We start from the raw sequence: 18358 nt of genomic DNA, 5'->3' as shown, positions 1-18358 counted from the left end.
ATTAATCGATAATTGAAGAACGTAAAGGAATTGATTTTCTATTGTTGAACAATAATGTATTTTTATTTTATTTTATTTTTCCTATATTATGCGAAATTATTATAATCAAATAGGGAATGTCTCTCTGAACGACATGATTGCAACTGTCAATTCGATTCGAATAACTTGTCCGACTAAGTAAGAATCAATTTGCAACGCATTGTAACACTTGCGACGAAGGTATTGACACGGTCATAAATGTTTCATAAAATTGGTTGGCATCTGTCATTTCGTTCCGCCAAAAAACAAACCGTTTACACGTTAAGAGGCATTGGTATGCTCGTGCGGGGTGAACGTTGAAAACACTCCCATAACGCGTTCGAGGTGTTTTGATGACGATTCCCGTTGCGCGAACGAGGCGCATGCGCAAACATACGTTGTCGGGTTGACCACTTTACCGTACTTTCCGTTTAGTTCAACCGAGTTGAGGATAGTTGTTCTCGTGGAAGGTTCCCAGATCATTAAGTCAAATTCAAACTTACCTCGTTTCTAGTACGTATCGAATCGTAAGGAATGTTATGTTAAATACAGTTACAAACGTGGTAAACAATCCAGCCACATTGAATATTCGATGAAAAAATATTACTAACCTAACCTAACCTAAACGAATGAAGCTATAATAATACACCAATTTGTATAGCTCGGTATTTTCTTACAAAATAAATTGATGAATTTTAACATAAATTTTATAAAACTTATTGCATGAAAAACAAAGAGAGTAAGTATAAATAATAAAATAGTAAGTATTATAAACTTCAAGTTATTAAATTTTCGACATAAATAATTTATTAAATTCTATTTGAAAAAAAAGAAAAGCTTATTTTCATAAAATCTCCACAGAAACGTATTATTAATATTGCATAATTTTTCCTTTAAAAAATTATCAAAGTAATAAGAAAGTATATATACGTGTTTCAAGAACATTTAGCTTTCTTGAACATCTAGCTTCCATCATATATATATCTACATGAATTTTTTCCGGAACTTGATAGTATTTCATCGATAAAGTACTTGTGAGTGAAGTCTCAAGATAGAAATTCGAGAACGCCTGTGCATAACTGGGTCGCGAGCAGGTTGGTTAGAATGCAGTTTTCAACGTAGGCAGTCATTCTGCATTCTGCGGAACTATAAATACACATACGCATTTGATGCCATTACCCCGTAACGACAGTTTCATCGAAGAATAACCGCGTTCGATCAACTTTTTTGCAACTGCAACTGTTACATTTTGCCTCATTTTGTGGTGCAAAAAAAAAATTCTTACGAGATTTTTACAAGTCATTTCAAATTTTATTTTTTCCTCAATACATCTGTACATCTCTCGTAATTCAAAATCAATATCAAATATTATAATCGTTTTTAAAATTTCAAATTTTGCTGAAACATCTTTTTTTCTGTTTCAATAATTTACAATCCATAATTATTTAATATAAGTAAATGTGAATAAGTATGAAAGAATAATAGTTACAATAGAAAATTGATTGAAATATTGGACTAATCTATGTTGCACTATGAAAGGTTAATACAAGTATCTTTTCCAAGATCACAATTAGAAATTATGAAAATAAAAAAAAAATGAAATTTATTTTATCATTTAATTATCCCATAAATATCTTATGACCATTATATATAATCTTATTGTTTTATGATATCGATTAACTTTTCTTCCATTTTTCCATTCTTGATAAACGATAAATTTGTATTATATACGTATAATGTTTTCTACTATTTTAATTATCCGCTGATTCAAACCTATTCTTCACTGTGCATACAATGATCCTATTCAATTATTTTTATCACGTTTCATATATATCGTAGAAATTAATATAGATAATAATTAAAAAAAATAAATATATATACAATTATATATAAGTTTTCATGATGTTACCATTAATAATTCTCAACCAATCGGTTCCATTAACGTGCTTAAAAATTCGAGATATTTCTAGCTTGAAAACTTGTTCTTTTCCTTTAAATTACACCGAAACGCAATTAAGTTTTTCGATCCCTCGAGGCTTTTCCTGCTGCGAAAGCCTCGAATTTTCTTCTTCTTTTTTGTTGTTGTCGTTGGAATCGTCTCAATAGAAATAGGTAGTTACTAGTATTACGGTTGAAAGTTAATGGAAAATGGGTCAGGAATATTCTCCCCGCGTTTCTTTCTACGGTGATTCTCCTTGGAGGAGGACTTAAAGTCGATATATAGAAGGAAGGGAAGCTTCTTTCATTCGAATTTCACGGCGGCCCAGTTACGTATGCGCCATGAGGTTCCATTTTAACGAGGAAACGGTTGCTCCGTCGGTCAATCTTTTGTTGGATCTGTTTTACCTGAAAATTTTTTTTTGAAATATTCCATGAAAACTCTGTGAGTCAAGTTCGACTCTTTGTCTGTTTTTTAATACAATGAATTGTGATTCGTGAATAAATGATTTTAAAAAGTAAAGAATTAATATGAATAAAAAAAAAATATATAAAAATTATAAATGTTTTTAAATTAGGTTGGATTGAAATTTTATTATCGTATAATAAAAATGATACGTATAAACATTTTTTAATTTTAAAATATTTATTTATATAGTGAAAATCTTTAAGAAAATTCAAGAAAAGTTGTAATTATAATTAATTTTAAAAAATTAGGAATCATAAAGAAAATAGTAGAGCTTAGTAACTATTAAAAAAAAAATTGTCGTAAAATAGAAACGTGAGATAACTGACATTTTCTTGGTAACGAAAATATTTTTTAAATATCGTTAGAAATTTTAATTACGAAATTAGAAAATTCTTTACTTGAAAAAAAATCATTTGATCGATCGAGAGGAAAGATTTTCCAAAAGATGTACATCAAAAAGTATTGTAATTATTTTCAAAATTAATTTTAATCAATCAAAATGGAATATTTTAAATGTAATGAGAATAGATAAAGATAAAAATAGATATAAAACGAGAATGGATAAAATTTAAAAATTTTTATTTCTAATTAGATTTCGTATAGATAGACCGTCATTCTTTTTTTTTTTTTCTAACAATTGAAAGATAACTCAATGCCGCGCGATAACGATAAAAGTTAACAGTTCGACAAAATGGTGAATCACAGTCTTAAACACGAGTGTAATCTGAGCAGATAATAATCCGAGTTAACTTGCTCGTGTTGTCTCGTGTTTCTTATAAGCAATGGTACTCCTACGTTAATTAATCGTTGTGAGAAGATAGTGCGTGGGAATCGATATATTTGTAGTGGTTGGTATTCGACACCGATTGTCCCTAGTCAGACTTCACTAGTAGCACGACACCTATTATTGATCATCAAATCGTGTATGTATGTATATTGTAGCAGTGGACTCAAATCTATTTCGAATTTATAAAGTGTTGCAAGCTAAACAAGTGTCTTAATCGACGCAGTTTTAGTATATTTAGTTGTTATCTTTATTAATTCTTGAAACTAGTAATAACCACGAAGCGAGTTATTTCTATTAATAAAAGTTTCTTTTTGCAAATAAAATGTTTAAAAGATTTGAACAATAGAGATAAGAAAAAAAATTACAAGTTTTAGTATTATATTTCAAAATCGGTTGGCAAACCAAATACTGCATATATTGTTTACTTATCATAAAGTAAGATTGTTTTATCAAATGATATTTCATGAATAGTAATTGACGCATCGCGTAAAACTTACTGCGCAGCACAATGGTAGAGTTAAGTTTAAAATCGAATCTAATTATTGTATTATTTAAAAAAAAAAAATTAATCTTCGATCTTTAAAAATTTATACGAAAAAGGAATTAAAAATAATTATGTTACGATATTTTTATTAAATTTATGCATATTATATTACTTGAGATTAGATTCAGTTAGTTCCATAAAGAAAACGAATCTTCTCAATGTCAGATTCGTAGCATAAGTGAAAGGAGAATAGATAAAATAAATCGCGGGCTATAACAATGCGAATTCCAGGGCAAAAAAGATCGAATTCTAGAGCAAAAGAAATAGTTGACTTTCTTCTCGATCGATCTCGTATTTTCTTCAATTAGAAATCTTGCTATTGATCCTTATAGAGCGCGAAAACATTTTCTCGGTGCACACGTGCGGTTATACGTGACGCTACATAATCCTGGACAGCGTGCAACGTTCAGTATTAATGAAAAACTCGAAGAAAGAGACGCTAGTTCCTTACATCGAACTATTGCGCAGTCGATTCGCGCAGGACAATTGCTTCGCGAATATTCGCTTTATTCTCGTAGATGGCGATCTAGTTGGCTTTTTCTTTTGACAACATGGTTAATCTATTCCGTTGATTCGATAGTATTCGTGAATTAATGATTTTATAATTTCTAATGTAGTTTGAATAAAAACTTACTAATTTCCAATAAATGTATATTTATTATTAAAAATAAATAAAACAACTTGATCGTATCTTGGAATATCTAGTTAAAAATAAAATGGTAATAAATTGATAAGATTTTTTATTGATATATAGAGATTATATAAATTTTCTTTTTTTTAAACGAATCATATAATGCTTTTAATTGATAAAGTATTTCCTATAAAAAAGCATTAATTTATTTTCAAAAACAAATTATTAATTGAAAGATATTTTAAATTTCGTATCATATAAATAGGGTCACTGTTGATGCAATGTTGCCAATTTTTATATACTTTTTGGATTAGCAATCAACCAATCAAACTTAAATAAACGTATATTCGTCTATGATTGGTGTAAATTACACTATTGCTCGATTTCGCATTCTGTTACAATTTAAATAAAAATTTAAATTGTATAATAATAAATAATTGTATAATACAATTTAAATAAAATCTACTTATTTATCTTCGAAGGAAGTGTATCGGAACAAGTGTGCAGAAAAGTTAAATCGTATCTACGTGGAAAATTTTTTCAAATTGAAAAGTTAGGTTAGGTTCTCTTACAACAGCGATCCTTGCAGAGTCGTAGACAATGTTTTGTTCAATGATTGACGCACTGGATCTTGGTGGAAACAATGAGAGAGACGTTTGGCCGGAAGAAACGGGAAAGCCCGAGAATTCTTTTATTGCGCGATGACTCGTCGATGCGTGAAGCGACATGCAAAAATTCTTCTGCGCTGCTCGCTCGCTACTTTCTATACATCCACTCGCGGTTCCTTCGTATTCCTCGCGGTATTGGACCGAAAACTCTCGACTTCTCGCCCTTTCTCTGTTTTTCTTCCGGTTCTTGGCGAAAGTATTCTTTTCCTGTTTTAGCCAGCCTCGTGAACGATTACTCGATTAGGAAGAGAAGAGAAACTTAAAAAGTGCAAGAATTGAGGTAATTATTTAAATTTTTGTTTATGTTAGTTACACGTAGAGAGAATAAATTGTTTCAAAGATGGAAATGTACGATGCAACGAAAAATGAGATTAAGAGCTAAAAATATTTTTGTAAAATGTAAAAGGACCTTTTTTTGTTTACTTTCTGCAAAATAATTTGTTGGAAATTCAATTTATAATATTTATGAGGCTCATATAATTATTTGAAAAATTTAGAAAATTCTAACGATTTAATTGCATTTACTTATAAGATTCAATATCGTGTACTAAAATAGACAGTTTGAATTTAATGAAAGACAGAAATATCATTTGCAGTTGAATTAAAAGATTAATATTTATTAAATAAGGTTTATATAAGTGCATTATCATCTTGATATTACTCATTTTATCTCAAATAGATTTTTCTTAGAATCATTTTATTGTACAATTATTTACAGTATTTATTGTTATGATTTAAAATTCAAAAAATAATTTAATATCCTTATCATAAAAAGTTTTTGAAAATTCTAATGTAAAGCAGAATAAATTTTATTAATAATTATATTATACATTATGTACCAAATTAATTAATTTCGATTTGTTAAACATATATTTTTAAAATCGCATTTTACTCGAAGAATTTTTCCCATTTCAATGTTTGTTCAAGTTTTTCTCGTGTTTTTATTATTATTTCGTTTCCGCGATACTCGAAGCCAGCGTCGAAATTGCTGGAACAGCAGGCGATAAATCTGCAATGTTCGTTCTTTGTATTCTCTAGTATATCACTTTTTATTGTCCTGCAGAATCGATGCATGAATTATTTCTGAGCTTCTCGAGTAACACTTCGATTCTATTCCAGTGGGGAAAAAGTTGTTAATATTTAACGAAGAAGAATTTTTTAACTTTCAACTATCTATATGAGTAAAATATATTTAGATAGAGTATAAATGGAATATAAATAGAAAAATATATTTCAAGAATATATAATATAAATAAAAGAGAGTATAAATAGAAATATGAAAAAATATATTTCATGTTTTTAATACAGGTATATAGAAGGATTGATATATTTGTGAGAGATACTTTTTCTATTCTAGAAAAGAAAGAAATAAATATAAAAATTTTAGTTGATTAATTTGTTTATTAAGTTATGAACAAATTAAATTTGCAAGATAAAATGAGATGAAAACGGAACGAGGCGATAGAAAACAACCTTATTTTATTTTTCTACTTTATCTGAAACTTAAATTCCTGATAATAAATATATATATATATATTATATTAATATATAATTAATTAATTTAATTTAACATGTTCAATACACGAGTACTAAAAATTACACATTATTGGATTGAAATGCGTTAAATGAATATAATGAATACACGTATGTATGTGTGATACACGTGATTTCAATATACGTTTAAAACCATAACCTCAAAGTAACACGTTATTAATACGTTACTAATAACAACAGGTGCCGCAATTAGTCACATTTCATATATATATATATATATATACTCCAATAGAAATTTTATCGCCGAAAGTCAAGTTGGGGAAACAAGTTTTGCCCAGTTTTCTAGCCGCAAACGTCTAATTGATCGGTCACGTTTCCTTTCCGGGTGAAGCTTAACCTAACCTTGTTTGCAAACTCGGTCCGCGTCGCCCAGAGAAACTTTAGCCGAAGTCGATGGCCGATTTTTCGCGTGGCTCGTACATTTATTTCCACGGGACGTTTTAGAGGGTATTATTTTTAATCTCGGGAATCGAGTCGCGTAAAAAAAAAAAGTAGGATGTTTCGATGTGTCGCGGGAGACGATGATTCGCGTACGCGAGGTGAATAACCGTGGGTAAGTGTGCGCTTCTCGTAAAGCGTTCGTTGGAAGCAATAAAAATTCAGTTAGTTGATGCGTGACGTTTACGGTCATTCCTCGACGCGACATGCTGGAAAAAGTTCATAATTGCGTATCATCTAATTTTTGCTCCAAAAATAGAAATATTTTCGAAATATAAGTTGAAAAATTTCAACTTTTCAAAATTATTTAAATTTTCTCAGTTTAAAATACTTGAAGATGCTACATCAAAATTTTTTACTTATTAAAAATAAAATATTGGATATAAATAATTTTCTAGAGATTATCTTTCAATATTATATTTTATAAATTCGTATTTTTCGAAAATATTGATGATGATTTTGAATATTAGCAATTAATTATTTCGATACATTTGTAACATTTAAAATTATTTATTTACATATATAGAGAATATTCCATAAATTTTATTTCAAAATTAAACTCTTTTTTTCTTAATATTTCCATCGTCGAAATCTAAGAAGCATATTCCCTAGGTATCGCACTACGTGTCGCCAAATTCTTCGATCCGGACCACCGGTGTACACGCATGAGCGAAAACGAAAACAGCATTAATCGCGGAATCGTAGGGCAATCCGCGTTACACCACACTGTGTCCGGGTTCACAGCGCGTGCATAGGTGTGTATACAACCGCGTATAAACAGGCCGCGTATTTTTAGCGTGGACCCGTGTCAGATTTCTTGTATACTCGATACACACTGTAAACTCGGTGGTGCGTAGACTCACGGGGGATGGATGGATGGACGGACGGATGGATGGATAGATGGTTGGTTGGTTGGTTGGTTGGTTGCCATGCCTACGTTTCCCTCGATATCTCGTCTCTTCCATTTCCTTCTCTGTCTAACTCTCTGCGCGTCCGTCGCTTCGTTCGATACCTAACCTTACTTCTCGTCTCTTACATTGTCGCCTCGTTACAATATTTATTTCGTTGTGTACGCGAGATATCCCGATTAATTTTGTAAGATAAAATATATATATATTAAAAAGTCATTGTACATTTCGTTTTAATGATTTAATTGTTACATTATAAGCTTATTTTTTTATTTTTTCGTTTTAATTTAGATTTATAAATATACGTAAGTGTATAATCGATTTAAATAAATAAATAAATATTTCTTTTCAAAATATATTTTAAAGTTTTCCATTCATTATTATGAAAGGAAGTTAATTGGTTAAATCAATTTGACTTTTGAAATCGAGAGATTCGGAAATATAGTAAAAGTAAATATATTAAAATTTCTCGAAAATCGTGACCAAAGTCGGACGCTTATATAATAATAAGTCGAAATTTAATTCCAATATTGGCTCGACCTAAGCAAATTCAGCCGGAATTCTTTTATATTGCCGAACATAAAAAGAGATAATGTACATACACTGCTTGATACGGAATTAAATAAAAATTTTATATTTTCTAAAATATTCTTAATTATTAATTATTTTTCCAAGTATTTACTTTATTTTTCTCCATAATCATTGTTATCAGCAAAAATGAAACGAAGCTTGAATTTCATATTTCTTGTAAATATTATACGATGAGATTATAAGACCATGAATGTTCGTGCAAATACATATCTTGATTAAAAAAAGTGATGAAAATTAAACAAAAAGTCTTTTTTCTAAATGAAAGAAAAATATTTTCATAAAAAAAATATATTCTTCCTCATTTGTTTTCCTATCTTCTACTAGACCAATTAACAATCTTTTAGAATGAAATTATTTATTTAGCAACTAAACTAACTTATCCGTTTAATCTTGTATATTTACTACTTTTTTATTTTCTGTTCCCTTTTTCGTTTTATGATCGAGAGAAAAGTAAATAAACTTAGACTACCAGACTCCCATATACTGTATCTATATATATACATATCTATAAAAAATTCAAATCTCCCTTTTCTTCGTCAGAAAGAGTTCATCCCAAATTCGAAATTTTAACATTACAATACATAATGTAAATTGCATATATTTTGCAAATTGAAACACATTGCACATAAATTTCTTCAAATACTTGGGGTCTCAATCCCTCTTTGTCTCCCGTCTACCTGTCGTTCTTTATATTCGTCGTCGTCAGCAAAGACGAAAGAAGGTTAGAATTTCGTATCCGTTGCAGATACGAATACATGTATATTGCGAACTTCGAGCTTATAACGAATAAATACCGCGTCATTTATGGTTTCCCGGTATTGCTGAATCCGCGACTTTTTGAATTGAAGATTGTCAAAAAAATCGAAGAAGCGACCTTCTCGAATCGCTGAGAGAAGATTTAACCTGTCGTCGGACCGAAACCGTGACGCAGTCTCTCTTTTGTACTCTCGCTCGAATTTTTTACGTTCCACGTTTCGTCGTCCCTGAGAGTTTAGAGAGAACGCTTCTTTCACGCTCGCTACTCTCGCACCTCTGCGATGCGCACACTCTGTACATTAGCACGCGAAACAAACCGCAGCCGTTTAGTCGCGATGTAAACGATGCGTACGGGACGCGGAGTGTGTTTGGTCTAAGGTTGCGTTGGATCCAGAAACTTTACGCGAAGTATACATGCGCGCGCAGCGGTTTTGTTTAGGCAGTCGAACCATAAAATCGTGTTTCACGTGCGAGAGAACATAGCGAAGGATCGTGTATGGTCACGCGCGGCCTTCGTTGCGAGAATACGAAAGCTTTTTCACGACTTTTTTTCCACCGATCGAATGTCGAAATATCGAAAAATAAACGTATAATCACGAAGATCTTCGTACACTGTCTTAAAAAGGAATTATTGGTAAGATCGATCATATATGTTGATATATGTAAATTATAAATATTTTTAGATGATTATTAAATATCTATTAATTCAAACAGATTTTATATTTGTTTTAAAGAAAATTTAGTGAAAAAATATGTTGAGCAATTAATAGAAATTTGTGTATATGTTTTATATAAAACTAACTTTAAAAAAAAATTAATATTATTATTAAAGAAGTTGAAATTTCTTTAGATATTTATTTTTTGTTAATTTTGATAGCATAATTTTCTTTTATCAAAAAAAAAAAGTAACTAAGTTGTGAGTGTATTTGTATAATTCAGATTAGATCCTTGTTCGATCATAAGATTCATTATGTAATAGTGTACATAAAAAACATATTGTTGATAAAAATTTTAATTTGTTCGAGTAGAAAAAGAGAAAATTGAGTATAAGTCAAACGAAGGATCTGCTGGATCAAATTTCGTTCAGCAGTTAACCTCATTCGGCAAGAATGGATATGCTAAAGAATATTTTTGTATTATTCTGAAAAAGAAAAAAAATTAGTGAAAAGTCATTTTTATTAATTCGAATCAAATTATATTCTTTAAATCTTAGCTATTCTTCATTCAACGTGTTCCGTATTATTAAACATTTCCGTACGCAAAGAGAGACGATTGTAATCGACTCCATCGAGCAACGATAAATATTATAGGTTAGATTTTCGCCTTCTCTTGTCATGGTTAATTTCTAACTCTAAATCGTCGACCTGTGTATATACAATCGGCGTCTGGTGTAATCCTCCTCCTGCTTCCTTTCCGACTGTTTGTAGATTTATTCCATAAGATCCTGGTGGTTCACGTGGTGTGTTTCAGTGAAAATAACTCGTCGTCGCAAGGAAAAAACTCGCGCGTGTTTCCGCTGCGTTTTCCCTCGCTTCGATAATAATGCTAATCGAATGGAAATAATTGCAGCTTCGTACAAACAGCTCCGTTCTTGCGCCTTTAGCTGTGCAGATAATCATTTTAATTAAACTGTTCGAGTATGATTTAACGATTCGCGCAATTTCTATTGAATTTTTTTTAATAAAAAAGCGTCGTATTTATTCACTATGTGACTAGTTTTTCGAACATGTACATAGTTATGAATTAAATGTAATAATATTATTTTATATTTTAATTTAATATATTTTTTGTTTATAATGAAGATTTAACAAATATACGCTTGTCTCGCGTAGAATTGTGATTGAGATTGATTATTGATTTTCTTGTTTTATAGTTTTTGATATATCGTTAGTAAATAAAAGTTACTAGATTTCCTATTCAAGGTTAAATAAAAATGTTATATTTATCGTTAATAATATCGATCACAACATCTCACTTTGTGGCTATCGATTACCATAATTAATTATTGAATATAATTTCTAGCACATTTCTTAGATTTAAATCAAAAAATTATTTAAAACGTTAGAATTGAAATTGATGCTGGAACACACGTAGTAGATTTCAAACGACGGTTATATTATTTAACAGATGCGCGCGTCTCTAATGTCTCATATCTTCGGGAAAAGTCGAGCGTGTTCGGTCGAGTTCGGGTATGCTTTAGCATTCGGCTTTTTGTTCATTTGCGCGTTCGTCAACTATTGGAAATCTTGCAATCTTGTGGAACTAAATATTTGATGCTTGCGGTTTGAATTCGTGTTTGTGAAATATCATGTTCATTTCTTTTTTTCTTATTTATGAACTATAAATGCCGAAAAATAAGACGCTCGTCTACGCGTGCTGCCTATTTGTATTTCACTCGTATTTATTCCCTCATTTGAATTCGAAGAAATTACCTGCTCCCATAAACGTTTGCTTATAGCAGGTATAAATTGTGAACACTAATACATGTAAATATTTAAGATAATCAACTTTCCAATATTTTAAGATTTTTTAATATAAGCTTAATACTTTTGGCTAATTCAAGTTTGAAATATTTGATGATTACATTGATGCTAATTAATTGTTGATAAATATAATGATATATATTTACAATTGGATTAAATAAAATTATATCAAACAGTTAGATAATTTAACCTATAAAAAAATTAATATATTTGCAAATATTAAAAATCGATTATTTTTTTTTTCTTTTTACCTGATCTAACCTGATCTAATTTTTGTTTCAATTTATATAAAAGTAATAATAAGAAGCGAGAAATGAAAGTATCTGTAATTTTCGCGAAACGTCGATCGAATTAGAAGGTGAGTCTCGCCTTCTCGTTTAAATACTGCTTTCACGAAGATAGATTGGAGGCTGATGCTATTTCGAGGGGAGGCCGACGGGTCATCGCGAGTAAAAAAGTGTGACGTTAATTAAAGGCTCGGCATAAATCACGGCGAACGCAGAAACGCTTTTCTTCGTACAACCACCATTGCTGCATTTCCAAGTTTTACCAAGTACTATACCCTCAGACGTGACAAGTATATAATCAACGGGCGAGCGAGAGCGATGCATAACGCGTGACTATCCGAGCCGAGTCTTGGAAATACCTGGATGGATACGCCTCGTAATTGAAATGCTATTAGCTTCAGAATTTTTCTATTCGACGCGTCCTTAGACACACAACAGTTTAATGTCGAAACTGTCATTGTACAATATGTATCCGAATATTTCGTGTTTTATATATATATATATATATATAAACAAAACATCTTTATCTTAATTACATCACAAGTACATTTCGTATAAACATCTTTATCTTAATTACATCACAACTACATCACAAGTATATATATATATATATATATATATATGAAATGTATTAGTGATGTAATTAAGATAAAGAAGCTTCGTTTTACTTATGTCTTGCTTCACCTCTTGCAAAATTTCAATTGCTTACAATTTAATAAGTGAGCCTCGACCGACATTTTTCTAAAATACAACATTAATTTTTTCAATAAAATATAAATGAAATACGAATAAAAAAATTAAAGAATAATTTATTATAAATATATTATTAATACTCCATCTTTTTTCAAATTTTAAGAATTTTAAGAATTATTTAAAAAGAAAAAGAAATTTATTGTATATTAAATTTACATTTAAAATTGCATTAATAAATTTTCGCAGTTATTAAAAATGGCGATTTACGAGTTGTAAGTAATAAAAGTGCATAAAAATAATGTTGAAAAAAAGTTTATTCCGTGTGACAAGTAGAACAAAGGTAGCCGCCACGTAGAAGGTCGTTCTATATTTGGAAAGATTTGCAACGAATGACACACTTTGAACTGTTGGAATTCAACTGAATGACCGTTATTGCGAACAACAGTATTGTTCCTTCCTTAGCTGGAAGTGAAACGTGTTCAGCTTCACTTAATGAAAAACGCTGTAAACGACTTTCAAAGAGAGGAGAGATTGATCATCATGTTTATATATTAATTATCTATCGTTGAACAAAACGATATTCAAAAAACCTGTTGACGCAGAAAATAAATATTTGTATATGCCAATAAATTTTTATATTACAATACATTAAATTTCAAGATATATCGTAAAATAGATAGACAATAGATGCAAATTGAAAAAATATAACTCTAATATTTCATCTTACAACGATGTGACAAAAAATTATACCAATAATTAAGCTATTTATTATTTTCAAATAATCAACGTGTCAATTCTGCTACAATTATCTAAGCACGTTAATATTATTCGAAATATATTTTATTGTATATAAACACGTTACAAGTTGAGAGATCGAATGCGTTGATTTTATTAAAAATAGTGTATGGAAGACGGGAAAGATGATCGTTGGCGGTAGCACGTGTGTAGCGAGGAAAACGGTGTTATTTAACGCTGCAGCTATTTCCAGGTGCGTACGTCGCCCGGTGTCGAGTGGGTACTCGCCGACGAACTACGACGCCACTCGAGCCAGCCTTTATACCACTTAATCTCCTTTCACCTAGTCCGTCGAAAACGAGTCATTTTTAGTGGCACTCCTTTTACTGCCATTTTCGACCTCCGTTTATCGTAGTCGCGGCGGATTTTCAGTTTAATTCCGCGCATCTAGAGCGAGACCCGGTTCACGGATGATGTTGGTTAAACGTTTTAAGCGACTTACAACTCTTTGATGAAAAATTTCTGTGTTTGTAATTCGTTCTTTACTTATTGATTGGATCGATGAGACAATCGATTTTTTTTCTTTTTTTAATAAATAATTTAATATTGCTTTCGTTTTGGAATTGGAAAGGAAGGTTATCTGATGATAAGTTTAATGAGTTAACAATTTATTGTAGATTTTTGGTAAATATTTTGAAAATATAATAATAGATCTTATTATTTTAAACAATTAATAGAAAATTCGATAATTAAAACTAGATGAAAAAAGAAATTGGTAATGGTAGAATTTTGAAAGTAGAATTCTCGAGAATGTTAACACGAAACAAATTCTGTTTTATAATTTGCAGATTTTGATTATTAACAGTATTTTAAAGGAAAGAAATATTTTATTTTTAATCATTACAGAGAAATTTAATTTCTCTTTCTGTTTATAAAATTCGCAGCTAAATTCAATTCAGTTTGTTTTATCTTAATTGGTGTATTATGATGGAATTGCATATATAGTTCAAAAAAAACTGAACTATCCCAAACGAGGAATCGTTAATTGAAGGAACGAAAAACGAGCACTATTTAAGATGATTATCTCGGTCGGTAAGAAATCTCGCGCGAATTAAATGGGAATATGACGGGGACCAGCGCAAGAGCGCGTGCGACGAATTGACCGAATCGTGCGCTGTTTCCTCGCCGTTTGATTTATATTAACCGAGTTTGTTCCCTCGCTGTGAATCTCTGAAACAACTGTGAAATATCTTGGATAAAGTGCGCTATTTTCCATTACGTAATTCGATATTGCATTATATAATCCCTTTGAACCTAGATCGTGCGTTTACTTGCGTAGTAATTTTTAGGTTATGGTCGCTTTCTTTTCACGTGATTCTCCACTCGCTTGATATTCAGAAATAAAGAAATTTTTTAAACGATTTCTTTCAAAACTGCTTTTTATTAAAAACTTTTAAGGAAATGTACGAAAAAGGTAAGAAAAAAATCTGAGATTCAATAATAATTGAATAGATTATAACAATTTGTCTATTTTTATTTAAGATAAGATGCATTACAACTTTATGATAAATTAAATATATTTCTTTTGCGGTATAATTATAAATATCATTTATATAACAGTGCATTTTGTTTTAATTGTTTAAATTTTATTTTCTCGAAAAAAATTAAAGATTTTAAAATACAAAAGTACTCATTTTTAGTATCTGGAATCAGAACTGAATCAGAACTGAATATTTATCTAGGCAGCTAACCTTTGAATAATATAGTAATATAATATATATAGCATATAAAAAAGGATTTTAATATAAGAATAATATAATATTTCTCATTTTCAGAAAAAATAACAAAGAAGAATGACATAAAACGCATATATATAACATAATAAATTGAGATAAAAAAACGAATATATCGATTTGAAGTCGAAGTGCTGTCGCATAATATTTTACGACATTTCCAATGTTCAAATTACGTATTTGTGATAATTATGTCATTTGTTACAACCTTCGCGCTATAATATTCAATCATCGATCGATGACGATCTTTATAGGCAATGATCATCTTGCGTTAGATTATAATTTTTTTTTCTTTTCTTTTTTGTTGTATTAATTTTTATTAAATTTATACTACAAGTATAATCGAATCTAATTTTTATATTTGCAAAAATTTTATGACTCTCAAAATTAAAATGAAATCTTTTATTTTTTTTTTTTTGTTAAAAATTAAAATTTTAACAATTTTCTCGAATTACAATAAGCAAAATGTATCGTAAATCGAGACTTTGAGAATTTCGAAATGTTGACTAAACATTTATCTCGATGTCCGATCTTAAAATAGAGAGGATATCTGCAATTACGAGGGAGAATTGGATGGTAAAATAGATTTTCTTTTGAAAAGTTCGACCAGATTTCAGGATACGATAGAATCGCGTATGAAATAGCACAACAGAGAAAGAACCATTCTCCGGGAAGAAGAAAGAAGGTCGAGTACGCGTATTTCATCGTGCATCTATTCCCCCGAGAAGTTTACTGACAATGCGTTGATCAAACTTTAATAACTCGCCGCTAGAGCGCGAAAATTCTCAGAAAGTTTTTTTTCATTTCCTGAGCCGTGCTTCATTTCCACGCGCATGCGCAGTGTATGTACTGAAATAATGAAAGTTTATATTTCGAACGAATTCTGTACCAACCAAGATTAGAGAAAAAGAAACGGTATATTTTCATACGTATCCATTTAATTTATATATATATATATATAGATATATAATTATTATCTGAAATATAAAATTGTTTATTTACAGAAGAGATAAGTGCATCATTTTATGTAATACAACTGTAAAAAAAAAAATATTTTAAATATTACGTAAAATATAAATTAGATCCTGTAGAAATAGCTTCATTGAGTTGTGTGTTCTTGATATAAAATTAAAGATGAAGAAAAAAAGTAAATTCGTTTATTTCCTCGTTGATTGATGATCCATCGGTTTCTTTAAATCCCGATTCTTAGCGGATGCGGTCTAAAATCTGAAACGTTATTAACGTTGAAATTGCGCTTCGAGGCATGTCGTGACCTGCTTTCAGAAAAGGTTAATCCAGCTGTGCTTAGTTTTTAAGCTCCGACTTACTGCTATACCTTTAAGAGACGGAATAACCTTTGCATTCCAGCTGATCTTTCATGCAAATGGGCAACGATATACACAGTGTCTGAATCCTTATGTATTTATAGCAAGTTTTATTCTCAAAAAGTGTATGGATATTTGTGAAAAATGTTTTTTAAGTAAAAAGTTTATAATCAAGTTAGATATTTTTGTTTGACCTTGAGAAGTTTTACAAAGATCTTTTTTTTTTTTTAGAAGTATTTTAAGCAATTTAATTTATAGATAATATTTTAAAAAATTTTGAGTATATATAAAAAAGATATATGAATTTTCAGTATTTATTTTACAAAAGTAAATATATTTTATATCATAATATTGCCATTGAATTAAATATCTTTAAAATCCAAATGAAATCATATACTAATTTTTTTATTTAAAAAATTTAATATTACAATTTTTAAATCAATTTAATATTAAAATCGAGTGAATAAAATTAATATTATACGTATTTACAATTTTTATCCAAAAACATTTTTCCCACATTTTATATATTTTTTTGAAATATATAAAATTGATTTTCAAAAGTGATATCACGATTGTACATCCTTATTTGATAAGACATTCGAGAGACAGAAAAGAGATTTATCTCGACGTCTACTTTTTCCCCCTTACTTTTAATCTCGACGTTCTATCGAGATCTCAATTGACAAAACGTTAATCAGTTCTCTGATAAAAAAAACGGATCGATCGTCCTTCTACAATATTTTCAAGAATGTAGACGAGGTGAACAGGAAATCCGATTCTGCGACACCATTTCACACTGTGCGTTGTGTTGTAGTACTCGATATCCATACACTTCCTTGCGGATTAAACGTGGAGACACGTAAAATTACGTGTTGTTACGTAATCTCGCGCGAAATTCGTCGAATTTCCGCGTTTTAAAATACATCGAGAATAATCACGTTTTATTATCATTTTCGAAAAAAAACATAACATAAACGTGATTAATTGTTTTAAGAATTTTGTTCTTTTGTTGTGAGATTAAAGATTCTTCTTTGCAAAATTGTCCTTCCAATGATTATGTAACAAAATATCTTTTTTATCGATCGAGTGAAAATTATATCGACTGAGCTGTAACATTCAACGCATTTTCTTCGACATATTTGTGTTTAAGGTTAACGCACACGGTCAACCATAACTCGATTAAATTTACAGCTTCGTGATTGGTTAACGATCGAGTGAAAATTATATCGACCGAGCTGTAATATTCAACACATTTTCTTCTCTAAGGCACACGATCAACCATAACCTAGTCGCGGCTCGATTAAATTTACTGCTTCGTGATTGGCTAACGTTTTTTCTTGACAATTAACGATATTTATTATTTATTGTTATTTGTAAATCGATTTTATTCAAGAAAAGAATAATTTTCTTTAGTTTTAACATATTATATTTAATATATTATTATTTTTTGAATGTCGAATTTATATTTAATTTATCTTCTAATTTTTTGCTTTTTTGATTATTATTATTCATGATACAAGTCGAATCTGCAAACTAAAATGAGGCGTTTCTTAATTCGAGCATTTAAAATATAGAGAATGCATATATATAATTTCAATATATGTAACAATATTTTGTTTAAATTTTTAAATTTACATTCACGTTATGTTGATAAAGAAACGTTTCTATAATATTACAACATATTTATTGCAATAAATAAATATAAGATATATATTTATATTAATTTATAAATTATTTTAT

General features: G+C 29.7%; 1 protein-coding gene across 9 annotated transcripts in view; it reads left to right on the top strand.

Annotated features, from left to right (window-relative positions):
* The window catches only part of LOC100576709 (mitogen-activated protein kinase-binding protein 1), a 129218-nt gene that overhangs the window by 7349 nt on the left and 103511 nt on the right, over nt 1-18358 (top strand). Inside the window, exon 1 of one of the 9 annotated variants that reach the window (XM_016917064.2) lies at nt 3197-3348. The exons of the other annotated variants lie outside the window; for them this stretch is intronic. The gene's annotated coding sequence lies outside the window, so the exon portion shown is untranslated. Of the gene's footprint in view, nt 1-3196; nt 3349-18358 lie in introns of those variants that run through there. 9 annotated transcript variants of the gene reach the window in all.

This window comes from Apis mellifera, linkage group LG16 (assembly GCF_003254395.2).
Source record: "Apis mellifera strain DH4 linkage group LG16, Amel_HAv3.1, whole genome shotgun sequence".
Lineage (NCBI taxonomy): Eukaryota > Metazoa > Arthropoda > Insecta > Hymenoptera > Apidae > Apis > Apis mellifera.
This window is presented reverse-complemented; position numbering and strand designations above follow the sequence as displayed.